Raw genomic sequence first — 26,833 nt, 5'->3', positions numbered from 1 at the left:
AAAGTACTGGTCGGCGCCGGTACCGGCATCAATCGACACCGGTCTGGCTCCGTGTTCAAGTTGAGGGGGAGGCCGGGGTCGATGCCGGCTGGGGACACAACCGGCATCGGAGGCGTTGTCAGTGGAATCAGTGCCTGGGGAGGTGTCGTAAGGTCAACCGCCGCCGTTCGGAGCCACCGGCATTGAAGGCCTAGAGCCCCCAGCCGAGTCCACGGGTCCCAAAGGAGCACCAGCAGAGTCAAGCTGCCCAAAGATGGAATGGAGGGCTTTGTAAAAAGCACAAAGCTGGACAGGGGACGCTCCGGCTCCCAGGAAGGGAGGGAGGCTCGGATCCGTCCCAGCAGGCTCCGTAGGCAGAGCTGAAGGACGACGGCCTTCTGCGTCCCGCGTCGCATCGGCTACTGGACGGGGAGAAGACAAAGAGTGACGGGGCTTCTTCCCCTTCTTCTTGTGCTTCGACTTACCCGAAGATAAAGACTTAGATGAGGAGTGATGGTGGTGACTCCGCCACTGGTCCCGCAACCTACCTCTCGACCAGGAACTCGAGCGGCGCGGAGCTGACTGCCGGGCCTCCAGAAGCTTTCAGGACCGCTCCTGCAGAGACTTCGGGTTCATGGCCCAACAGTCGGAGCATGACTTCTGGTCGTGGTCGCGCTTCAGACACAAGAGGCACCCGAGGTGTGGGTCCGTTACTGACTGGTACCCCAATGGGACATCCCTAAGTGCACCAAGAGTCGAACGACTCAAAAAAATGCCAACAAAGTCGAAAACCATTGCCAAAAAGTGACTAAGCGTACCACTCTCTCTGGATCTGCGCTGGCTGGCGCAGAAAGAGAAAGAACTGACGTCAGCTTGCAGGGGCGGCGTCTAAGTAGATACCACGACGTCATTCCGGCGATCACAATGCCAACAACGAACGCAGAGTTGACGGACGCCAGCTACCGAAGTGCAGGGGTACTGCTGAAGAAAAATTCTCAGGATCTAGTCTGACTCCTGGGGGTAATTCTAAGGTAAGGAATCTATAACTAATAGTCTCTTTCAGATATCCCCATTTCTGTGAGGGTCGTGTCTCCAGATGGATGATCTGGACTTAGTCCCCATGAGGGTAGGTGGGAGATTTGTCGAGTTTGCTACTGTTGACCTTTTTTAAGTTTGTCTTTCAGTTGCGTACAACGGGGGCCCACACAGGAAGGGGGAAGCGGGTTTCCAATGGTTCGCTTCTTATAATGCTTTATCCTTTTCTGACGAGGAACCCACACTCTCTTAAACTGCTCTCCCTAAATGTTCTGGGTCTTACTTCTCGCAACAAATGCAAACAAATCCAGAGGTGCCAACAGCATGACTCTGACATTTTTCTGTAGGAGACACACCTTCTTTGGAAGGATCACCCCTGCATGCGCCACCCACGATAACCTCTACCACAGGAGGTGGTGGAGGTTGGGCCTCCACCACATGGAAGACAGCAGGATTAGCTGTCCTATTCAAAGAACATATAGCCTAGCAACAGCCTTTGGTGTCTGAAGACAGAGAGGACACTTTATCAATCTACACAACCAGAGGGCAGGTACACCTTTAACCTAGTGGTGTGGTGTGGCTCACTGGTTAGAGGCGGCAGACCGGGAAGCAGAGGATGGCCCGGGACCAGGGTTCAATTCCCGACGCGGCAGGGTCATGGACCATGGTCAACGGACTTGATAATTCTCGCCTCGGTGCCTACTCTAACCAGGGATCACACTCGGCAACTCTGGGCATTAGCTTGCCTTATCTCCACAACGGCCCCCCACATACGCCGGGGATGCCTGGTTTCACCTTGGAGATACCCAGTAGGGACCATCTCACAGGGAAAGCCAGGACGGGTTCCCCAGCGGTCTACAGCGCAGAGATACTCCTTCGGGAGTCGATTCTAGCGCTTTAGAAACCCACAATTAATTAATTAATTAATTAATTAACCTACTTAAATGTGTACGTATCTAACATGGCACAAGATGCTGTTTACGCCCTCTCCTCCGGGAACAAAGACATTTGCCTGGGGCGACATCATAGTCGGGGGATTTAACCTAGTATGGGATCCCACTCATAAAAGGAGCAGCAATTCCTTCCAGGGCCTGGTAGCAATGCCACCTCGGCCTTGTGGACATCTGGCACCACTTCAACCCAGTAGTAGACCCTACTCCCATTACTGACATATCCACCAATCCTACTCTAGAATCAACTACATACTCACCATACAAGCACTCCTTAGGCAGGTGAGCTCAACAAATATCTTAATTTTCGACCATGTTCATGTTGAACTTATCTGGTTTGATGACTTCTGCTGCCCCAGGTACATCTCGCTGGTGCCTGAAACCAAGCATCCTGTGAGACCAAGTGAACAGGAAACCATAGCAACTGCATCAAAGAATATTCCTGACTAGTTCTCAGCCCAACACCACTTCACACAATACGGGACGCATTTAAGGCCACAATCAGGGGTTTCCTTATCACCCTGGAGCTGAATAGAGCACAGGAATCATGCCTTCTTGAACACACACTCAACTCCCAAATAAAGGCAGTGGAAAGTCAGGATGAAAAGAACCCCTCAAAAACCACCCAGAGGTAGTTGGGCATCTTGCGCAGCCAGGTTCAATCACATAAGACAAAGCATGTGGGAACGCTCATTGCTATACCTGAAGCAGTGCTTCTATGATAAGGGGGACAAGGTTGGAGCTTTCCCATCATCCAGCTACATAGGAAGCAACATCACTGGTTTTCCCATCATCCGTCTGCACAGGAATTGATATCAGAGGGTTTCCCATCATCCAGCTGCACAGGAAGTAGCATCACTTCTCCCTCTGCCTAGGACCTACTTAATGGCTGCCACAGAATGAACACCCAGCAGGAATGCCACTGACACACCCAAAGCAAGCCTGAGTGCACCTGTCCGCGCCTGGGAAGCGCCAGGCCCCATGAACGTTTGTCCCCACTCCTGCCAGCCACTACCAAGCTGCACCTGTCCGTGACCTCAATTCTGGCTTACATGCTGTTGCCTCGCTGAACCACACAAGAGAGCATTCTTCAGCGCTTCCTGCAATTGTTCATGCACATACCCACACCCAAAACTCACCGCACACACAACACCCAACATCCTACTCTCTCACATTCACACAGTGATGCAACTACACACACAACACTTCAACCTTGCATGCTCCTGAACACCCACTCACTCACCAAACACACCACAGTGATCTCGGGCCTGGTGCACGACAATGCCCCTGACCTACTTTTGCTCAAGGAAACCTGGCCGAACCCTGCCTTGGCACCTGTCATCACCACAGCCACCTACCTTGGCTGCAAGATTACCAGGCAAGACAGGCTTCACAACACCCGGAAGTTGAATAACCATCATCCACAAGAACACCATCCGCTGCACCTCACCCACGGACACTCCATCCTCCAACGTGGTACACCTGTCGTTCTAGCACAGCCAACTTCACCCTAAGCGTAACTCTCTTCTAAAGACCACCGAAACTACACAACAACTTCATCGATGCAATCGAGGACTCCATTGCACTACTCGTTCGTCGATGCAAGCAATTACATCCTATTTGGAGACTTAAACTTTCACCTGGAAGACCATGCCGACCCCAATTCAAGTGCAAAAAGAACAGATGATGGACAGAATGCTGAATTAATAAAATATTTAACCCCAGTCACAGATCTGGGTTAAACCCATCCTTCTTTTGCATTCCCGTTTAGACCCAGACATATGCAAATCAGTCTTGACCCTGTTACTAATGGGAACTGTTCAGCCTAACTGCCAGGTCAGTTCCTCCCAGGACCATAAACAAGCATCCTAGGACCGGTTTCAGGGTTTCACCCGATATCAGCTACGATAGGTTGAATCTGATGGCGTAGCGAACACAGGACCCGCGCCTGGGCATACCCTTGCCACTTAGGGTGATCAATGCATAAAGAACAGATGATGGATGGAATGCTGAATCAATCGAACATTCTCCCACAGTCACATATCTGGGTTAAATCAATTGTTTATTTGCACGCCATGCCATTCCAGTTTAGACCCAGCCATATACAAATCAGTCTTGACCCTGAAGAAAGATGATTGATTCAACCCAGATCTGTGGCTGGAGGTGAGTGTCTGAAAAGTTTCAGCGCTCCGTCCATCATCTCCTTGTGTTTGGTTTGTTCGCCTAAGTTGGCAGGTTATGCCCAGACGTGGGTCCCTTGCCACGGGATTCAAGCTAGCCTGGCTGAAGAGGGGTGTTATACCCGAAACCGGTCCCAGGACGCTTGTTTCCGGTCCAGGGAAGACCTAGCTTGGCAGTTCGGGCTGAGGAACGGGTTCAAGACTGATTTGCATATGGCGGAGTCTGAACTGGGGTGGCAAAGTGGGCTAAAGAACGATGATTGATTCAACCCAGATCTGTAACTGGGGTGAGTGTCTGAAAAGTTGCTTTGTTTGACCAATTCAAGAGCACTCATTGAAGACCTTGGACGCCTTGGCCTCAGCACACACATCCTGGACCCTATTCTCATAAAATTCGACATCTTACGAGTGAACAAGCCCATACCAGTCCCCTTGACAGACCACGTCAAGTTCAGCATCATATCCCGGGCCAACAAACACATACCCCATGCCCGACCAGCCCGCCAAAACCGGAACAGGATCACTGACAAGGACATGAACACCATCTTCAGCACCCACTGACCCGAGCACAGCAACAGCGACCCCAAAACATTCAAGAATTTGAACAATCGGATCACCTTCAATTGGATCACCTTCTGCGCCAAACCCATGCCCCCACTCAAACACAGCAATACAACAAGTTCCAGACCTTAGCACAGTTGGTACATGGAGGTACTCAGACTGATAATAGATGCTACCGACAAATGATCCAGACCGCCAAACGTGAGACTTTGGTGGATCACATCTATGCCAGCACCAACAGAACAAAATAATTCTTCTCCATTGTGAAAGATTTCACCTCACCATTGGCTGCTTCCAACTCGTTCACCCCTTTGCAGGACCTCTGCAATAATCTCTCTCAATTGTTCACCAAGAAAATCACCGCCTTTTACAACAACTTTAACCCCCAACCGGTACCGACAGACCTCACCAAATACCTCCCAATCTTATCTAAATAACCACTGCTAACCACATGGCACATCATCATCCCAGACAAAAATGCCAGCACATGCAATCCATCCACTCAGGTGCCCCATCGGACCACTGTCCCCCCATGCCTACGCCAGAGGACGGCAGCCCATCAGTGCCATGCTCACATCGATTTTGACTTTCTCTACCTCTTCTACAACCTTTTTCAGATGCTTGAAACATGCAACTGACCCCCATTGCTGAAGAAACTCTCTGTGGACTCTTCCACGGTCACCAACTACAGACTGATTTTCCCGGTACCATGCCCCACCAAGATCTTAGAGAAAATTATTAAGAGACACCTCATCGAATACCTCAATGACCACCAACTTCTTCACAGCACTCAGTCTAGTTTCAGACCCAATCACAGCAAAAGAAACTGTCCTCCTAGCTGCCACGAATAACACTTGTATGACTCTGGACAGAGGAGAAACTGTGGCCCTCATCTTGGACCTCTCAGCCGCATTTGACACAGTCTCCCACCCCATCCTCATCCTATTGAAATCCAAGAACATGCGCTCCAATTGATCTGCTCCTTCCTGACTGCAAGGACACAGTCAGTCATCCTGACACTGTTCACCTCGGACACTAGTGACCTCATCTGTGGAGTTCCACAAGGATCCTGCCTGAGTCCCACCCTCTTCAATTCATAAGTAAACCTTCTAGCCAGCATCATCTGCTCTCATATCATCAACTTCCTCTCCTATGCTTCAGATGCCCAACTCATTCCCTCCCTCACTGATAACACGTCCTGTACCCACTTCAATTTCAGTGCCTGCATGACTGAAATCGCCCACTGTATGAAGACCAACTGTCTAAAGGTAAATACCAACAAGACCAAAATCATGATCTTTGAGAAGAGCATATCACCGAGTGACTCCAGCTGATGGCCAACAAAGAATAAACCGACTACCATCACCCACACCAAGAACCTAGGGATCAACACCAACTGCAAACTTGGCATGACCGCCCAAGTCAATTCCATTACCGACTCATGCTTTCAAACCCTGAAGATGTTAAGATAGATTTTCAAATGACTCTCAATCAGCACCGGGAAAACTTTCACGCATGCCATGGTTACAAGTAAGTTGGACTACAGGAACACCCTCTATGCCGGGATCAACAAAAACATAACTCTATATCTGAAGGAGCTCTACTGGCTCTCCATTCACAAATGAGCACAATTCAGACTCCTCACCCACACTTTCATGGCACTACATAACCCTGGCCCAGCATACATCAACAATCGTATTTGCTTTCACAAACCTCCTAGACACCTCAGCTAGTTCGGATTCCTACTTGCACAAATCCTAGTACGCATACGGAAAGCAAGATCCGGCAGACAAGCCTTTTCCTGCATCGCTCGTAAGGTTTGGAATGACCTGCTGCTACACATAAGAGGGAGGGTTCCCAGAACATATTATTGCAAACAAACAAATAATTGTTGAGTTTAAAGACAAATAAAAGCAAATGCAATTTTATGAGCAGACATAGTTATTTAATCACAATGTGTGGACACAAGAATTGTTGTGCAAATAATCAGATCAGCATTAACGCAATTGGTGCCCCGAAGGAGGAGGGGTAGGGGGGTGGTGGTGATGCGAATGGTGCAAGGTATTAGGGTAGTGACATAGTAAAGGTCATAAGACCTCATTAAACAGTTGAATAGGTCTGACTTGTGAGAAAAGCCAGATGTAAAGACACAAATAAATTTCAAAGGCAAATCAAAAAAGTTATGCTTCCAGGGGTTACAATAAATAGTATTTTTGGATGGAAGATTATACATGGACCATTAGTCACACGGATAGACTGTCGACGTTTCGACCCACGGAATGTGTAGGCAATGCTGGCGCCTTACGAAGGGGTCTTCTTCAGGACGGGGTGGGGGGCGCAGTGCCTAAAATAAGTTCAAACGGGATATGGATTAGAATGAATCACCAAGGATCAGGTTAACCAATCATGTAATGGGCATCAAAGAGGTGGAAGAAGGGTGACAAAAATTACTGTGAAACGTCATAAAAAATCATGGAGCATCTAAATTCGGCAGGCCCGACATCATTAAAATTCGAATCATCAAATGGGTAAATCTGGAAATACAAAGTCGATAATAGAAGAACAGGGCCCGCATCAATAAGGGGATTGCATTGATTGGCAAAACCACAGTGAACATTAAAATAAGATGAGACTCACGGAGAATGGGCAGAGTCACCTTCCTCGGGGTGCTTTAATTGCAAAAACAAAGCCACCGCGGTGCAGTCAGACGGTTGTGAATCTATGACAAAAAGGGGGAGAGGGTACAAACGAATGAGCAGACAGCAAAGCGGAGTTGTGCCATTGAATGATAAATTAATAGTGCGTAGGCGCACACGAGCAAACAATGGGCCATGTACATTACTGACGGCTGTAGGAGTCACGTCTGGAGCTTCAATCAGAGAATGCCGGGAGGCTCCATCGGACGGGGCCGAGTTTAAGAGCTGCTCGGGAAACGTGACGCAGATGCGTGCACATAGTCTCACGAGCGATGCGTGGACAAAAACAAAGGAAAGAATATGATGTTAACTGTCGGTCGTAATTTTGGTGGTGCGACCTGGAAAGCAACACGAGTACCTGTCACACAGGACGGTGAAGTGCGTGATCACGTAGTGTGTGTGTTATAAAAAACAATCAATTATTGCATTCAATGAAACACCCATAATGGAGAGTAAATACTGACAGTGTGTACCTGTCACACAGGACAGTAAAGCACTCAAAAGGTACTGTAATGTAATCAAACACACACAATTGTAAAAATATTAAATGGATTATGGACATTTATCAATCAACGGGGCACGATTATTGAGAAAACAGTAAAGATGAAATAAACCCCTGTTGGAAAGTAAGACCCTTGCCTTGTAGTCAGTTTACAAGGAAATTGGAAAGGAGGCAGCGATTCATTCAGTCTGGCAATCGCCTGAGAGAGAGGGTGTGTGTCTCTCATGAATCAGATAGTGAGACAGAGTTAGTCACCTGAGCGTGGATAAGTCATTACGGAACTAGCGTTGCTAGTTGGACAAAGCTACTGTTATTCTCATTGAGGCCATGCTTTATTGAGTCAAAAAAGAGAATCCATTTGGACTTGCGGATATCCAGCACTGTCCAATGTTACCACCCCCGGGCCCAAGGTGGCCTTTTCAAGGACAATCCATTTGAAACTGTCTGGTGGATGACCCACCCTTTTGAAATGTTCGACCAATGGGGCACCCGCTACTTCGCAGCGAATGAGAATAGAATGTTCCAGAATCCTTGCTTTCACTTTTTGCTGAGTCTGACCCACATAGATAAGGTCACACGGTCGCATAAATGACGTTGCTGGTATTGCAATTTGTGTGTGATTTCAGAGTCACTTTGTGATGTTTGTAATCAAATACCCTGGTTTGAATGGTGGTTGAACAGGCCTTGCATTGCCCGCATCTGTGATGGCGATTGACCGGTGGTAGGTTCCATAGGGATAGGACAGTGTTAGGTGCCGGCGGTTCCAGGGAAGACCGAACAATGTGGTCCTTGATACTTTTGGCACTTTTGAAGGCATGCTTATGTGGCGTATCTTGTGCTATATCATCTGATATGAGTCTCCAATGTCTGTTGATGATTTTCTTTATAGCGTTGCTCTGAGTAGAAAAAGTGGTGACACAGATTAGTCTTTGTTCCTGCAAGTTAGGCAGTTCTCTTGGCTGGAGTAGGACCTCTTGGGGGTTGAACCAGGTGCGTTTCCTGGCCCTCCTGACTAATCTCCTTGGATAACCACGTTCCAACAGGCGGTCGGCAAGATCTTCAGATTATTCCATCTAATGTTGTTTCAGGGAGCAGTTCCTACGGATGCGTAAGAACTGGCCATATGGCAAGTTGTCTCTCAGGCCTCTGGGGTGGTGACTATTATATTGAAGAAGAGAATTACGTTCAGCCGGTTTCCGGTACAACGTTGTTCGCAACACTCCACCATTGTCATAGATGGTCAGATCAAGAAAGTCAATGCTCTTGGCGTCCGAATGCAGTGTGAATTTGATGTCAGGTGACCGCAGGTTGAGTCAAGTGTGTGAGGACATCAGTTGTGAGTGATCCCCATTCCATATCAGGAGGATGTCATCTATGTAGCGCATCCAAAGGCCCACATTGTTAGAGTAAGGATTCAAGTTGCTGTGGATGAATTCATTTTCGAAAGCGGCCATGAAAATAATGGCCAGGTCCGGGACAAAAGTGGCCCCCATCGCCACTCCTTTGGTTTGTCATGAAAAATGGTTCTGAAAAATGAAGATTCCTAGACCTGAGAACCGCTCCTGTGGCAGTACCCACTCATTTTATCATTTCTCACTTGAAAATTGCCATGATGCAGAATTTCTTCATTTTTCAGAACAATTTTTTCTTACAAACCAAAGGAGTGGCGATGGGGGCCACTTTTGCCCCGGACCTGGCCATTATTTTCATGCCCGTTTGCGAAGATGAATTCATCCACAGCAACTTGAATCCTTACTCTAACAACCTGGGCCTTTGGATGCACTACATAGATGACATCCTCCAGATATGGAATGGGGATTACTCACAACTGACGTTCTTCCACACTTGGCTCAACCTACGGTCACCTGACATCGAATTCTCACATCTGCATTCGGACGCCAAGAGCATTGACTTTCTTGATCTGACCATCTATGACGATGGTGGAGTGTTGTGAACAATATTGTACCGGAAACCGGCTGAATGTAATTCTCTTCTTCAATATAATAGCCACCACCCCAGAGGCCTGTGAGACAACTTGCCATATGGCCAGTTCTTACGTATCCGTAGGAACTGCTCCCTGAAACAACATTACAGGGAACAATCTGAAGATCTTGCCGTCCATCTGTAGTAAGGTGGTTATCTAAGGAGATTGGTCAGGAGGGCCAGGAAACGCACCTGGTTCAACCCCCGAGAGGTCCTACTCCAGCCAAGGGAACGGCCTAACTTGCAGGAACAAAGACTAATCTGTGTCACCACTTTTTCTACTCAGAGCAACGCTATAAAGAAAATCGTCAACAAACATTGGAAACTCATATCAGACGATATAGCACAAGATACGCAACCTATGCATGCCTTCAAAAGGGCCAAAAGTATCAAGGACCACATAGTTAGGTCTTTCCTGGAACCGTCAACACCTACCACTGTCCTATCCCTGTGGAACCTACCACCGGTCATTGGCCATCACAGATGCAGGCAATGCAAGGCCTGTCCCACCACCATTCAAACTATGGAATTTGATTACTAACATCATAAAGTGACTCTGAAATAACACACGAATTGCAATATCAGCAATGTCATTTATCCGATTGTGTGCCCTTGTGACCTTATCTATGTGGGTCAGACTCAGCAAAAAGTGAAAGCAAGGATACTACAACATTCTAGTCGCATTCGCTGCGAAGTAGCGGGTGCCCCCTTGGTCGAACATTTCAAAAGGGTGGGTCACCCACCAGACAGTTTCAAATGGATTGTCCTTGAAAAGGCCACCTTGGGCCAAAGGGGTGGTAACATTGGACATGTGCTGGATATGAGCAAGTCCAAATGGATGCTCTTTTTTGACTCATTAAAGTATGGCCTCAATGAGAATGACAGTAGTTTTGTTCAACTAGCAAGGCTAGTTCCGTAATGACTTATCCACGCTCAGGTGACTAACTCTGTTCCACTATCTGATTCATGAAAGACACACACCGTCTCTCTCAGGCGATTGCCAGACTGTATGAATCGCTGCCTCCTTTCCAATTTCCTTGTAAACTGACTACCACGCAAGGGTCTTACTTTCCAACAGGGGTTTATTTAATCTTTACTGTTGTCTCAATAATCGTGCCCCGTTGATTGATCAATGTGTGTAATTGATTACATTACAGTACCTTTTGAGTGCTTTACCGTCCTGTGTGACAGGTACGCACTGTCAGTATTTACTCTCCATTATGGGTGTTTAATTGAATGCAATAATTTATTGTTTTTTTAGAACACACACTACGTGACCACGCACTTCACCGTCCTGTGTGACAGGTACTCGTGTTGCTTTCCAGGTCGCACCACCAAAATTACGGCAGACAGTTAACATCATAGTATTTCCTTTGTTTTTGTCCACGCATCGCGCGTGAGACTATGTGCAAGCGTCTGCTCCACGTTTCACGAGTAGCTCTTAAACTCTGCCCCGTCCGATGGAGCCTCTCGGCATTCTTTGATTGAAGCTCCAGACCGGACTCCTACAGCTGTCAGGTATGTACATGGCCCATTGATTGCTCGTGTGCGGCCCGCTCCACCTACGCACTATTCATTTATCATTCAGTGGCACAACTCCGCTTTGCTGTCTGCTCATTCGTTTGTTCCCTCTCCCCCTAGATTCTCAACCGTCCGACCGCACCGTAGCAGATTTGTTTTTGCAATTAAATCATCCAGAGGAAGGTGACTCTGCCCATCCTCCAGGAGTCTGATCTTATTTTAATTTTCACTGTGCTTTTGCCAAATAATGCAATCCCCTTTGTGATGCGGGCCCTGTTCTTCTATTATCGACTTTGTATTTCCAGATTTACCCATTTGATGATTCGCATTTTAATGATGTTGGGTTTTCAGTATTTAGATGCTTCGTGATTTAATTTGACGTTTCACGGTAAATTTTCCACCCTTCTTCCACCTCTTTGATGCCCATTACATGATTGGTTAACCTGATCCTTGGTGATTCATTCTAATCCATATCCCGTTTGAACTTATTTTAGGCACTACGCCCCCCACCCCCGTCCTGAAGAAGACCCCTTAGTAAGGTGCTAGCATTGCCTACACATTCCGTGGATCGAAACGTCGACAGTCTATCCATGTGACTAGTGGTCATTGTATCAGCTTCCATCCAAAAATACTATTTATTGTAACCCCAGGAAGCATGACTTTTTTTATTTGCTTTTGAAATTTATTTGTGTCTTTACATCTGGCTTTTCTCACAGGTCAGACCTATAATAAGGTCTTTTGACCATTACTATGTCACTACCCTAATACCTTGCACCATTCCCATCACCACCACCCCCCTACCCCCTAATCCTTTGGGGCACCAATTGCGTTAATGCTGATCTGATTTTTTGCACTACAATTCTTGTGTCCACACATTGTGATTAAATAAGAATGTCTGCTCATAAAGTTGCATTTGCTTCTATTTGCCTTTAAACTCAACAATTTTCGTTTGTTTGCAATAATACGTTCTGGGACGCCTCCCTCTTGTACTGTACACTCACCAAGGTCCCAGTGACTATGTTGGGTATACCCCCCTTTCTGTAACGCTACCCATAAGAGGTTTCTCCTCATTTCTTAAATTCCAAAAGAAGCTGAAGCCCTGGCTTTTCAAGTAGTTGCCACTTGGCCCTAGGTGTGGCTAGACTCGCACCTGCTCAGCGATAGAATGCCCTCAGTTGATAGTGCACTCTACAAATCTGCATAACATAACATATAGACACATACAATTTAACCTGGCCGGGCTACTACATTTATCCCTCATATTAAGTTTTGGGATGGTTCAAAGGCAACAAACGAAATGGAGGAACAAAGGGCATTCCATGAGTTTTACCAAACCCCATATATACAGGGTGATGAACACACAACTAACATCCCGGCTTACCTACCCTTGTATCACTGGGCACCCCTCTCACCAGCATACAGCACACCCCAGGAGGTCCAGATAGAACCCCAAAGCAATTTGGAAATCACCAGGACCAGATGGCCTACTGGTCACTTTCTAGAAGATATTCCTGCCGCTGCTTCTATAGCAACTCACCACACTATTCAATTCCTTCACCCCATGACTGCAAAACTAAGTCCTATCGAATGCCAAGCAGAAATTGAGCTCATCCCTTAAAGATCCTACCCAGAGAGCTTTCTCCTAACCCACTGTATTATTAAAAATTTGTGATGGAAACGTGGGCAGACCAGTCTTTGGGCCACGAGATGACACAGTGGTCCACCTAGCTATATATTAAAGCATAGTCAGGACAGAGAGCATAAAAAAAAGAGTGGGTTAGCGTATATATACCGCAATGTCTTTTCCGCTATGTTCGGTCACCAGGATTAAGAGACCATTTTTTACGAAGCTATCGGTCCCTTTCTGGAGTCATCCTTACTCACATCAGATTACACACTATTAGGCGATTTTGATTCCAATTTAGAGAATCGGAGTGAACTTGATACAGAAACATTCATTGATATTTTGTCAGGATTTGGCCCAACTCATGTTGCGGGACATACCCTTGACAGTATTTTTTTTTTCTAATTGTTCATCCATTTCTAACCTGCTAATACTTCCAGCAACGTGGTCAGTCAATAGTGTAGTCAGCTCGGAGATTACATTGTTAAAGAAAATTGTTCCTACGAAGGAATCAGGGAAACCAACCTTTTCCCGGGCTTGTCACAAGGTGGAAGAGTAAGAACTCAACTCTTTTTTAGTCAAATCTCAGCCTGTAGAGACAGACAACGTTAATTTAATGTTGGCCAACTATTCAGCCTGGAAGACTGCAGCAGAAGATAAATTAGCCCCAGTCAAAGGGAAATCATCTAGGAGAAGCAAACCCTTGTCTTCCTGGTTTGGCGAAACACTCCATGGAGCGAGGCAAGAATGTTGCAGACAAAAAGTATTTGGAGGAAAATTACGATATAATAGAAAAAGGAAAATATAAAACTCTGCTAGCAGACTATAAAAAAACTCATCCTTAGGGAAAAATCTGAATACTATATTAGATCCATTGAATGAGCTTGGTGTTTTACCAAAGCCCCTTTTCAAGCTGGTACAAGACTTTCCTTGCCTGTATTTCAGAGGATTACAATCAAGATTTTTGTGATTCCTTAGCTTTGTTCTTTCAGAACAAAGTAGAGATTATTTTTTAATAAATTTTGCTCTAATATATCCACACTTCAGACTATTGAGAACGTCCACCCCAGGGACAAAAGTAAGATTCTTTTCTCTGAATTTAAATCTCTTTCAAAGGACAAAGTCAGACAGATAGTTCACACCACAAAGTCTAGTTCTCCCTTGGATCCTTGCGGCTTTTCAACTTACAACTCTTTTCAAAGCTGTGCTAAGGACAGGCTTTTTTCCCCAAGGCGTGGAAATCTGCATCAATTCTCCCGCTGCTTAAAAAATCCAACTTGAATATTTGGGAACCTAACAGTTACAGACCTATTTCTAGACTCCCGGTTCCAGCCAAGATGATCGAGAAGCAAAGGAATTCTTAGTTACTGGCATTTTTGGACAATAATTATCTGTTGGATGATTCCCAATTTGGATTCCGCAAAGGGCATTCCACAGAATCAGCTCTTATTGTGGCCACCGAGATGATCAGGGCAACAGTAGACAGAGCAGGTAATGAAGCCGTCATATTCCTTGAACTGACATGGTCAATCATTACTTTTTGATAGACCGGTTAGAAGGCCCGGGGATAGGTGGTGTAGCTCTGTCTCTATTTTGGTCTTTTTTGACAGAGCGAGTGCAAACGGTGACCATGGAGAAATTTACATCTCAACATTTTTCTTTACCTTAGGGTTCATCATTAAGTCCTACTGTCTTAAATATTTATGTAACACCACTAGCGGCTCTGGTGAAATCTTTTGGGCTGTCACTAGTATCATATGCTGATAACACCCAGATCGTTTTCTCACTTTCCAGCAAGGGCCCAGACCTGAATGATACTTCCCATAACTGTATGAGGGATGTGAGCTTATGGATGGACAAAAATTGCCCTAAGTTGAGCTCCTCAAAAACAGAATGTATCCTATTTGGAAATAACACCTCTTTCTGGAACCTGTCATGGTGGCTAGATGAATTAGGCCCGCTCCCAGTACCAGTAAAAAAAGTGAAAAATCTGGAAATATTGACTGATGACAGACTCACTTACAAGGATGAAGTAAATAATGTTATTTCCACAGCCTTTTACATGTTTCGTGTTATTCAGAAAATAGCACAGTTCTTCCTCCCAATTTGTTGAAGACAGTAGTTTTGGCCCTTGTAATGTCCAGAGTGGACTATTGCAACGGTCTGTATCAAAATCTGCCAAACGTTGCTCTGAAAAAACTTCAGATTCTTCTAAACTCAGTGGCTAGGATGCTGTTGATGAAAATCTAGAGATGTCATTCTTCCTCTCAAGCCTTGTGACGCTTACATTGGCTCCCTGTTTGAAAGAGGATAGTGTTTAAAGCTCTCTGTATTACTTACAAAGTGCTTCAGTGATCAGGTCCAGCCTATCTAAGAGAGAAACTCAGAAGGTATGTCCCTTAGAGGACCCTTTGTTCCAGCTTAACTAGAAATCTGGTGGTGGCTTCCTGTAGACGCTCCTCTTAGGGAGGCAGGAGCTTTGTGGTCTGAACTACACGGAACTGGAACATGCTTCCCTTGGAAATAAAAACTGCTCCCTCCCTTTGAGTTTTCGTAAGTCTCTAAGAACAGGGCTTTTTAGGAATTAAATGCCTTGGTCTTTCTCCCTACTTAATTACTTAGCGACAAGACGCCTTAGGGTATTTGTTGGTGCTCTTTAAAAACTCAAATCAAATCAAATACGAACACCAAATTGTACACCAAAGCCTTGGCACAGCCACTAGAGACTCTACGCCTGAGGCGGATCGACCCTGACCAAATCGGCTTCATCCGTAATCGCCAACGGGCAGTAAACATCAGACGCCTCGCCCACCTGTCTGAAAATGCACATAGGCATAATATTCCTTCACTGCTCCTCTTGGTAGCATAAAAGACCTTTGACAGGGTCAGTGGGGCATTCCCTAGGGGAAGACTGGACAGGTTAGCACTAGGCCTGAGAATGGTTTGGAGGATAATGGCAGCGTACACATCCCTGACAGCCTCTAAACGCCTCAAAGGCCTATGCACTGCCCTCATAAACATTGAGAGAGGCACAAGGCAGGGCTGTCCCCTCACTCTCCTCCTCTTTGCCCTGGTGGTGGAACCATTAGCTATCCACATCAGAACCTCGACTAGGATTGAGGGATCCCCTTTGGTGAATGCACACACAAGCTAAACATCTTCACCAATGACCTTCTTCTCACTCTGACTAGTCCTTCAGATTCCCCTGGATCAGTGCGAGCAGGTCTCGGGTATAAAGGTAAAAAAAAAAGCTAATCCCAAGTCTTTAATCTAAACATCTCCGAGGACCAGGACCCTTGCACCCACTCATTGGGCCCCTCACTCCCTCCAACATCTTGGCCTTATCATAACCCCCAACCTGAAAGCCAATGGCAAGGCCAAATGGCTAGCTCTCTGCCATATTATCCTGGAAGACCTACGGAGATGGAGATCCCTATATCTGTCTTAGCTAGGATATATTAACATTGTGAAAATTAATATACTTCCTAGGATCCTCTAGCTCTTTAAATCTTTGCCTAACCCCAATTCCTGAATTTGACATCAGTAACTTTCAAATCAAACTACACCCCTTTGTCAGTGGATGTGGCGGGGGCATTACGCCTTGTATATCCAACAAGCTCTTAATCCTGCTGCTCCCATGGTTAGGCCTGGCCTGCCCCAACATGATAAAATACTGTTCCTCAGCACTGTGCAATCTTTTGGAGAGGGTGGTCCAGGACAGCGACAACTTGTGCCTACACATGGGACCTGGCTTAGCTCTCCAAGCGCCTATAGCTAGCGTCCACCACTACGACTGTCCTAGATATTTAGAACAGCATCGCCATCAAGAGGGGATTTACTACCTTCCCCTTGCATGCAACCCAGGCTTTTCACCAGCTCTCAGCCCCAATGCCTTCTCTGAGTGGACCCAGAGGGAATGTAGAGCTCTGACCCTCAAATATTTTGATAAATGTAAGTGCAAGTACTGACTCTTGGAGAACTCCCACCTTCAATTCTGCCAACTGTGTCACTGGGTGCTACACCCAACAAACTTCGCTGGGGCAACACGCAACCTCACCCGTTCGAATCACTGATCTGGTCTTCCAACTGCACCAAGGGACTAATCTCAAGAACTTCTACTACTACCTAAGAATCTAAGCTACACTCCCGAAACCCATATCAATCTATCAATCAAGATGGGAGAACGATCTGGGACAAATAATCCAGGATAAACTGTGAGAGTGTCTCTGGAGGGAGAGCCCCAAAATGCACAGAAGCATCCCCCACAGAGAAACAGCTTTGAAAGCAATGTCCAAATGGTACCTTACACCTGCTAGGCTTACCCACATCTTACTCAACTCCCCACCAACATGCTGGCGCTGTCACCAGTGAGAAACTGTGAAGAAGACACCATTAGACAACTGACGCAGCCGATTACAAAGAGACGCGATGTGGTCGGTTTCTGTGTGAATTTTAAAGGTAGCAACCTTCTTTACCGCTTCATGAATTAAAGCAGCAGAATGGCCCCGTCCGGCTATTGGCAATTATTAAACTGACTGAGATCTGAAAGGAAACATTAATGAAAACATCGCTGGCATGGCGAAAATCGCCCTTCTGAAGCCCAACTAGGCTTCCAATTAACTGGCAGCAAGCATTCTGATATCTTTAGTAAAAGCACCGCCCGACTGGCACAAATCGTGTCATCTACATTTTAACTTGCCTCTTCTTGCCTGCAATGTGCACATTTATTCCTCTATTCAAAAAGATAAACCAGTCCACGCCCTGAAGAGAATCCCGCAAACCACCTTGGGAATCGAAACGTGCCTGCATTACACAACACAGGGACTTTTGCATTTAATCAAGTCCCCCCCCCCCCCCCCCCCCCCCCCCAGTAGAAATGTTTTTTGAATGGTCGCACTACTGGGTCTAACGTTTTTTTTCCCCCCAGGGTAGCAGCTTCTTAAATTGGTTGCACAATGTGGATGGTTAAGGATGTCCTTGTAGCTGCTCATTTTGCTAACTAAGACAGGTGATATAATGTTAAGCTAATTGTTGTGAAGTATCATTCTTCATGTATTGTTTGTTACATCACATTACCTCATCACACAATCTGTATGTTTTTGTTTTATTTGTTGCCTTAATATGTATAATTTGTTCTTGACTAAAACGTATCCGCACTTACCTAACCAATGATTACATGTGGAGTAAAGTGCAAAGAATGAAGTAGCAAATAAATGCTTCAAGCCTATATCAATTGAATTGATGTCATTTAGACTGTTAAATTGGTTTAGCAGCATTTGAATGTGAAGGCTAGGGCACCTTTTATCTTGAAGTTCACCAAGATACTGGCATGTTCCTTCATACTTCAGACTGGACTATACCAATACACTGTACCTAAGGGTGAATAAGATCGAAACCCTGAGATTATAGCGAGTCCAAAACTCGGCAGGTAGAACCCTGCTGGGCCTCCCCAGAACACGTCCCACCTCTACGGCCATCCGCCGGTTGCACTGGCTCCCTGTCGCCAACCGACTGGAATTTAAGGTCCTTTGTACTGCATTTAAAATCCTGAAACTCTCCTCTCCGGCCATCTTGACCAATCTGTTGTCATCTTACCACCCTACGCGCCAGCTTCGCTCCACTGGACAACACTTGGCTTTTGTGCCTCGTACGAGGAAGGTACTGTCGGGCGGACGCTCCTTCCGTCTTTTGGCTGCCAAGCTGTGGAATACTCTGACATACTCCATTTGTGCCATGAAAAATTACTTAGCGTCTCACAGAGCAATTAAAACTCATCTTTTCCCCATAGTCTAGTGCTTTATTCTGACTTCCAGCCTCTATGTTTCTGCTTCAGCGCTGGTATGCCTTTTTGCTGGGGCAGCTGTGCACTATACAAAACATTTTAACATAACATAACATGCTTGGTGGTCCTGCAACGTAACCCAAACGTACGTGAATGAGGTTCTGGGGTATACTGAAGGCACTCTGGGATGCCCCATCCTGGCTGACCCTGCTATACTGATCCTTGGGCTGTGGCCTACAACCCTTGAAGGCATGACCCATGTGGACTGGGCAGTGATATGACTCATTTCCAAAACTGAGAAAATAATGAATTGCGCTTTTCTGAAAGAAAAGTGAGCGCCCTACTATAGTATTGTGGTTCCAGAGACTGTGGCAAGCATTGGCTATTAAAGGCATGACCCATACCCTCTCTCTCACAGACAAGAAATTCACCCATTTATGGCAACCACTAATACCTTTCCAAACTAGAATTCTTATGCTTTAATCCACCTAGGCTCAGGGAGCTGCACTTTTTTGATTAACTGATCTTCTCCCCCTAATATATGCGCAGTCAGGACACATAGGTTACTCAGGCCAAACAACAATGGAAATTCTGATCCTCACCCCCTGGCCACATCTAACACATAACATGCAACACAGCGCTTCTCCCCCTTCCCCTTCAACTGGACGCTTGACTCTCTCATCCTTGGGGTTCTGGGATCGGGTGGGAAGAAACATGGACTTCCCCCTAGTTGTGCTTTGTCTCCATTTTTCCTTCCCCAATTTACAATATTGACCTGGGTTATGCACAACAAAGCACGCAGAGGGAGGGTAACTTGGCTCCTATACAATCTGTTGAACAATTGAGATGTTTTTAGTGAAGTTTTGGATGGGTGGTCGCTTTTATCAGCTAATATGCAGGGCAGATGACCCACGTTTTGTTTTATATTATACAGAATGTAATGAAGATATTTTCATAAAAAAGAAATGATAGAAAGGTCCAAAGAATAAACCCATCTCAGAGCTATGGGTTGCTGTCTTAATTTGGTACGAAGAAGCTATGATATGAAGGCAGGAAACTCAGGTGTGTCGCCTGAAAGAGACCCATGAGAAACTGAGACATCAAATTAGCTATCTGAGAGACCTCCTCCTTTTATGTTTCATCAAATTACTAGTGAGACCCCACAAAATGTAGAAGAAAAGGAGGACAACATACTATTCTGAGCTTCCCAATAGAAGAGCCGGGGTGCACAACAAGGAGTATGCGGTAACAGAGCAACACCGGTCGAAAGGACAATGTGAGAAGAAATGTCAAATCCTGTGCAGGCAACAGCGTAACTGGAGTGAGAGCAAGACAAGAGACTGCCGCAACAAATCTATATCTGCACTACTGAGGCAATCTTGCTCAGTATCTCAATCATTCAAAAAAGAGATGCCTTGGAGCGGACAGGTTCAGAGTACATCTACCACTTGAGACAGTCTAAAGATGATTGCTGGATGAGGGATGAGATAGCCCGAGAGAGCTCTCTGACTAGACCAACACACTCCTTTATCCAATGAGGTGGACAGTGATGACTCAAGAGACTTTTCACATATTCAACCTTTCTACAGAATACCTAGGTCCAAGATTAGGGAGCAGTGACATCAATAATATTTCCTGGTCTCAATCCAACTTTTTAAACCTCACTCAACAATTCAATATAATATGTGGAAGCCCGCAAACATTTCAAAAAGAGCTTCAAACTAGATTTGAATGCTAAAAAACAACTGGGCTAATGTTATTCAATTATTACATGTTAATTATAAAAGGTGAAGTGAAAGACTGATTGTTAGACAAAGGTAACTGGCTACGACAAGCACACATTGATGAAGCTACTCTTATTGCTGCTTTCGGGGCACTACTGAAGACTATTGTGTAAGTGTGTCCTGTTAAAACTGATGGGACCTAGATTTGTATCTGAAAGCAAAACAAAGGGGACACGCCTGCTGATTATGTTGCTAGCTTAAAAATGTTTTAAATTGTTATTATCATAATTTTAATACTATGGAAATGCTTAAGAATGCCACTCATCCAGGGAGTACCGCCCAAACAGGAATGACTGTGTCCTATATACACAGCAGAGAAAACTAAAGGTTTTTCTCAATTGATTCAGTTACAAATCATTGTGTTGCTGTGCAAGAAGAAAGGAAGAATGCACTGAATATAAAATTATGTCTTTGCAAAGGCAAATCTTTCAGCAAACTGTCAGAGGGAGGGAGCATATAGGAATGAGGCAAAGCCAGGGGTGGTGAAAGGGAAAGTCATTCCACTTGGTGGCTCCTCATGTTTCAACTGTAGCCAGTTAAGGCATCGGAAACAGGACTGACCTCAAATGATTAGCCTGAAAAATCTGAATTTACCTCTCTTTAGCAAAATGAATATCCTACTTTTTAGGGCATCCTGAGTGGAGCCAACAGCTCTGCAGATGTTTTAACCTATGCAGATCAGAAAAGGCCGTACATATGATGAATTACTAATGGAACCCCACCTCCTGCCTCACTGGTACTGGTGATAGATACCTGCCTTGAATTGCTCTGAAATTCCATCATTATCTCTTTCAGGAGAAACAATTGAGGCAGCTGACATTTCTACACACGCGTGCTTTACTACATTAACGATTCTGTTTATATCTCTTTGGGTCCAATTAGAGACAAACATTTTTCTCATGAGCCCTACCTCCTCTGCCAACGTTTTTGAGAGGAACATTTTGTGCATATTGAATTGTAATGTGTTTTGAACTACTGATGGTATCTATTTGAATGTCCCCATGGAGATCAAGAATACTGCTCTCCCAGTACTGTGTGAAAACAGTGATCTTGTGAAATTGACAGTGTTGTGTGGGTCAACAGGGTCCGTTATCAAAAGCCTCCATTTTGTGATACACTTTTAAACTTGCTCACTTTGCCACTGGATTCAAGCTAGCCTGGCTGATGAGGGGTGTTACTTTGAAACCGGTCCCAGGATGCTTGTTTCCAGTCCAGGGAAGACCTGGCTTAGCAGTTCGGTCTGAACTGTTTCCCTGGGGCACAGGGTCAAGACTGATTTGCATATGGCTGGGTGTGAACTGTGGTGGCGAAGTGAGCTAAAGAACGATGATGGATTCAACACAGATCTGTGACAGGGGGTGAGCGTCTGAAAAGTTTCAGAGCTCCATCCTTCATCTCCTTGTGTGTACACTTTTACACTTGACATCTTTTTAGACAGTAACATGTTAAATGGTTTGCATGCATATGATAGCATGCTTAGAAATCATTCTACAGGCAGTACACATCTTAGTAGGCATATTATCAAGTTGCTTAGTACACTCTGTTGAACACTAAGAACAATGCGCACAATTTCGTTGTTTTGTTGGAGACAGTTCTGAATCGGTAAGACAAACATTCACATCAGTACTGCAGCTCTGACACAGTGTGAATAGAACTGAGCTTTGATTATATAAACTGCCTCTGAGCTAAGTTCCTCAGAGGAGCACTTCTATGGATTATCCTAGACGCTGTGACAAAGATTCAGCCCTGCTGATTCCGAACTGTCTCCTGCAAAGGACAGCGGCCCGTTCTACACTGGCTTCACTAGACTGGCTACACTAGACTGGCTTCTCAATACATAATACACAGGTATGGGAAGTTGGGTTGTCCCAAGAGGTACTCTCTTATGCTCTTGATAGTGTGGGTAGGAGTATTTACATATGCATTATCATATAATCACACAATATTGTCATAATAGTCGAACTGTTGATCTTTTTCACCATTCTTGTAATGCTGGTAACAATGCTTTGTTTCCTCCTCTGACTAACTGCACCTAATGTTTTTCCCACAAGAATACGACTTCAATAAATGTTTGAAATGCTATGTTGTACCTGTCTTGTGTCTCCTTTTGGGCATGCCTACGTAGTAACAAAAGGGTAGATCTGTTTCCACCACTTCCTTGGGGGAATTAGAGTGGTCATGTTCTGAGGTTGCAGACATCGTCCGGTTCCCTGTAAGAGTAGGGGTCCAGATGGCGCATTGTGAGTTAGCTAGGAATTGGGGCAACGTACCCCGATGGTATGGATGGTATCAGTCCCCATATTCTGACGAACAACTTCCTTACCTTCGGCAACGCCTTATCTGGTAGAGACAATATCAAGCCACAGATTCCTTACCTTTGAATTTCCCATGGCATCAGACTGGATCCCGAAGATTTTTCATGAGCAGTACCACTGCACACAAGTAGGTGACGTCGGTCGGCTCCATGTAGCGTCACCTGCACCGGAAGTGACGTCAGCGTCACTTATATTGACGCCACCTTGGCATGCTGGCGTCAGTTACTTTTTACGACTTCCCACGCCAGAAGCGTGGAGCCATGAAGTGCACTGACACTGGTGTGTCCAAACTAAGACCCTGAAAGGGATCATCCCTGACCCGAGAAATCTCTCCGCAGACGGGGAGAATGGGGGGGGGGAAGATGGGGGTCAGTAAGGAATCTGCCACTAAATACTGTCTCTACCAGATAAGGTGTTACAGAAGGCAAGTAACTTGTTCATCTGATAGAGACTTCTACCCACAGATTTTTTTACCTTGAAATAGATACTCAAGCACTACCATCCCCCAGTGGTGGGTCTGCGAAGAATTTAAACTTCAAAGTCGTGCAGGACCAAACGGGCGAAATGCCAGTCACTTCAGATATCAATGTCTAGGCAGTAATGCTTAGTAAACATGTGCAGGGAAGCCCACATTGCTTCCCTTGCAGATGTCCAGGAATGGGACTTCACATGCTAAAGCAGTGGAGGTAACTTTAGCACTGGTGGAATGAGCCCTTAAGCCCTCAGGAGGCTGCTTCTTTGCCAGTGCGTAGCAGATCTTGATGCAGAGAACGACGCATTGCGAGATGGTCAGTTCCTGCACTGCCCAGCCTTTTTTTGCACTAACCTACCCCACGAAGAGTTGGTAGCCCACCCAGAACGACAATGCACTTTATCAGGCCAGCGGGTGGAGTCACTCCTCCTCCTTAGAAAGGTGTGGATAAGCATAGAAGGTTGGCAAGGTGACAGATTGGCCCACATAAAATGGTGTCACCACTTCTAGCAGGAAAGTGCCCTAGTGGGAAGCAATAGTTTGTCCGAATAAACTGTGACCAATGGATGCTTAGAAGATAAGGCCTGCAGCTCACTCACCCTCCGGGCCGATGTAATGTTTCGAAGAATGGCTGTTTTGATGGTGAGCAGTCTGAGGGGACAATTGTGAAGAGGCTCGAAAGGAGCACGCATTAAGAATGTGAGGACGAATTAAGGTCCCACTGAGGCATAATAAAAAGAGAAGTGGGGAACATATGTACCAGGCCTTCAAAAACCTATTTACAAAAGGGGACTTAAATAAAGAGGGTATGTCAGGCAGCCGCAAGAAGGCAGACAGAGCAGAAAGATAACCCTTCAGAGTGTCCAAAGCAGAGCTCTGCAAGGCAAAGGTAAGAATAAAAAGCAAAATATCAGAAAGAGAGCCACAAAGTGAGTCAAGGTACTTTTCTGTACAATATGGTACAAATTGCTTCCAACTGTATATTGTCTTGGAGGAGGGGCACCTGGCTGCCAGAATAGCATTGCAGACCTCGGGAGGAAGGTAGAAAGCTATCAACTGCTGCCGCTCAATCTCTATGCAAGAAGTCAGAGAGCTGATCGGTCCGGGTGGAAGACCCTCCCATGCTATAAGCAGCCTGATCGGAGGATAGACACTCATGTTCAGAAGATTGGGATAACTGACTCTGTGCCCAGTCTTGAGCCACAGGGATGACTTGGCCCAGTCATTCCTGATCTTCCTGAGAACTCTGGGCAGAAGTGATATGGGTGGACAGGCATACAAGAGGCCTGAGCTCCACTTGAGATGAAAAGCATCTCCGACTGAGAGCCGCCTTGAAAACACCAGTGTGCAAAACAGCTGACTTCCTGCGATCTCGGCAGAGGCAAACAGTTCTAACCAAGGCTCTCCCCACTGCTGAAACAGACCTTGCGCCACCTCTAGGTGAAGATGCCATTTGTGATCCGCTAGGCATCGACGGCTGAGTTCATCTGCACTGGCGTTCAGAGAACCTGCCAGGTGTTGAACAACCAGGGACATGCCCTGCTGTTCCAGCCATGTCCACAGATGCAGGGCTTTGACAGAGGGTCCACATGGCGGTGGTGTTGTACATGAACACCTGCCCTAGCCTGCCCTTGATGGAGGTTAGAAAGGCTTTCAATGCCAATCAGATCTCAGAGGTCCAGCATGTTGATATGGAGTAAGGATTTCACCATAGACCAGAGTCCTCTGATCTCCACTTCTCCAAGGTGGCCACCCCAGCCCAGGAGTGAGGCATCTGTCACTACTGTGAGATCTGATTGGGGATGGGAGAGGGGTATGCCTTTGAGCCAAACGTGATTCGTTAGCCATCACTGCAGATCCTTTGCAGTTCCCTCTGAGATCTGGACCATGTCAGAGAGATTCCCCTGATGCTGTGCCCACTGGAACTTCAGGTCCCACTGTAGGGCCAGCATGTGCCATCTGGCCTGCGTCACCAGCAGAATGCAGGAGACCATGAGGCCCAGCAGCCTCAGAGTCAGTCTCACTGAAACCAAGGATAGAGGGTGAAACATCAGTATCATATGCTGAATATCCTGGATTCGCCGCTCGGGAGGATGAGCCTGAAACTGCATTGTGTCCAGAACAGCTCTGATGAAAGGGAGCATCTGCCAGGGAGTCAAGTGTGACTTCAGCATGTTGATAGTGAACGCTAGTGAATGCAGGAGGTTCGCCATAGCCTGGAGGTGGGAGATGACAGCCTAGGTTAGCCCACCTCCAGCAGCCAGACACTGAGACAGGGGAAGATTGGCACCCCTAACCTGTGCAGATTAGCCGCAACCACCACCACTACCACCTTGGTGAACATTAGAGGTGGGCTGGTAAGGCCAAAACTGAGCGTGGTGAGCTGAATATGCTTGTGGCCTACCGTAAACCGCAGGTAGAGCAGATGGGCAGGCAGTATGGGGATGAGAAAATAATAGGTGTCATGCAAGTCCAACATGACCATCCAGTCTCCTGGGTCCAGGGCAGACAAGACCGAAGGTAATGTGAGCATCTTGAACTTCTCCTTCTTGAGGAAGTAGTTCAGAGTTCGGAGATATGGAATAGGACGAAGACCCTTGTCCTTCTTGGGGACCAGTAAGTAGCAGGAATGGCAACCACAGCCTAATTTTGGCACCGGAACCCCCGCTATGGTTCCCTTGGCCAGGAGAGACAGGACTTCCTTGAGGAGCAGGGAAAATGACCCTCCGGCAGCCGATCGTAAGATGAAGGCATAGAGGGAGGAATAGTCTCTAAGGGGTGAAGAGTAGGCTCTTTGGACAATCTGTAGAATCCACTAGTCCAAAGTTGTGGGCGGCCAGTGGTTTAGGTGATGGCGGATCCTGCCATCAACTAGACGCCCATTATCTAAAAGGGCAAGATTAGAAAGGCATGGAAGATGCAGCTACCGGGGGTGGTGGCTGGACCAGCCCGCTGGCTACCAAACCCATGAGGCTGGTAGGAACCGCCCCCTCGTTCGTGCAGAGGCTGGGAAGCTATTGCGGCTCGGTGGATGGGATAGGGTTGGTGCGGTTGAAATCCCCTTCGGTCACAGTAAAAGACAGACTGGGGCAGTGGGGCATCCGAGAGGGCCAACGACTTGCATGTAGCCCGCAAGTTCTTAAAGTGCTCCAGAGTCGAGTCAGCCTTGTCTCCGTAGAGATGGGTGCCATCGAAGGGCATGTCCATAAGGTAAGCCTGTACATCCCCTGAAAAGCCAGATGTTCTCAGTCAGGTGTGGTGTCTGAGGGCCACCATTTACAAAATCACTCTGCCCAGCTAGTCGGTCGTCTTCGAGCCACAGCGTATAGTGAACTTTGCTGCCTCTCTCCTGTCTGTAATTGCTTGGGAGAGAATGACCCGGGCCTCCTCCAGGACCTGTGGAAGCACTTGGGCAACTGTTTTCCACAACGTGTCGGAATCGCAGCCCA

The 26,833-nt window shown here is 46.4% G+C and overlaps 1 protein-coding gene across 3 annotated transcripts in view; it reads right to left on the bottom strand.

Moving 5' to 3' along the window:
- TTC7B (tetratricopeptide repeat domain 7B) overlaps window positions 1–26,833 on the bottom strand; it is a 1,395,621-nt gene that overhangs the window by 371,988 nt on the left and 996,800 nt on the right. The gene's annotated exons all lie outside the window — the stretch shown is intronic.

The sequence above is a fragment of the Lissotriton helveticus genome, chromosome 9 (genome assembly GCF_964261635.1).
Source record: "Lissotriton helveticus chromosome 9, aLisHel1.1, whole genome shotgun sequence".
In the NCBI taxonomy this organism is placed as follows: domain Eukaryota; kingdom Metazoa; phylum Chordata; class Amphibia; order Caudata; family Salamandridae; genus Lissotriton; species Lissotriton helveticus.
Note: the sequence above shows the minus strand (reverse complement) of the source record. Positions and strands in the feature narration are given on the sequence as shown.